Source organism: Sinocyclocheilus anshuiensis, unplaced genomic scaffold (assembly GCF_001515605.1).
Source record: "Sinocyclocheilus anshuiensis isolate Anshui unplaced genomic scaffold, SAMN03320099.WGS_v1.1 scaffold63, whole genome shotgun sequence".
NCBI lineage: Eukaryota > Metazoa > Chordata > Actinopteri > Cypriniformes > Cyprinidae > Sinocyclocheilus > Sinocyclocheilus anshuiensis.
The window spans coordinates 5,102,632-5,103,741 of record NW_015552625.1 but is presented as its reverse complement, the minus strand read 5'-3'; positions in this window follow the sequence as shown (position 1 = coordinate 5,103,741).

Genomic DNA, 1,110 nt, shown 5'->3' with positions numbered 1-1,110 from the left:
GAATTAAGCTCTGATAAAACATTCCTGTTCATTTTTGTTACATTTTTATAGAATTTGAATGTTTTGTGTAACAAAATGCTTTCTCTGTGTTCAGGTTTTATTGTAGTAATAATAATTCAAAAACTGACGCTTCAAATCAACATTTCAAACCAAAAACAAAATCTAAACCTTTGCAAAAAGTTGTCTTTGAGAATGTCTAAATATATATCCAAACCCACAACTTAATAAAAATAAGTATTTATGTCTAAAAACAATTTATTTAATATATAGGCTTTTTATATAGAGCTATAATGGGCTAAATGGGCTAAAGTAAACCATGGAATTGCAGATGTTTTTCTTATTTTACTTCCACCAGATGGCGCTTCAAAAACTTAAAAAATAGGATTTTAAAGGCATTGACTCTATTTTAACATGAAAAAACATGAAACTGTTGAAATACCATTTTGTTTACAATTACTGGGATTAACTAATTGTGGAAAAGTCTGGATTTTTACAGTATATCTACCCCATCAGATGGTTGCACGCGCACGCAGCGTGCCAGTGTAGTCGGCTTCATTAACAAATGACTCTAATGAACCGGTTCTTTTTGAGTCAAAACCACAAAGTGCGGCCCAGTTCACTAACTAATTGTTTTTACATTTGTTCGTTAATCAGATAATTACTGCTTTTCAGGTAACTCAGAAGTTCTCTGAGAAATCTAATCCCGTCCGGATATGTTTGAGATTCATCGCGTAATTAATTGTTTGGTGATCCGATTCTCTGCTCGCTCCACTTTCATCATGGATATAAGCCGTAACAATAACATGAAATCAATAAGAAGATGCCGATCACTGAAACTAATAGCAGAGTTAGGTAAGAATCTAGTCGTATTACAGTTTTCTTGATTGTTAATATAACTGATTTTAGGTGGCACCTTTTTCCCCAAACCATTTCAGTTTTCAAAACAAAGACACATTTCCCAAAAAGTTAAACAATGAGTAAGTTAAACATTAGGTAGCAAAACCGATGACACACCAATCAGAATCTCTGCATGCTAACAACGGAGAGGAGAGAGCTGAGCCAATCTACAGGGGTTTTATACTTACACATACAGTATAATTACAGTTCAGT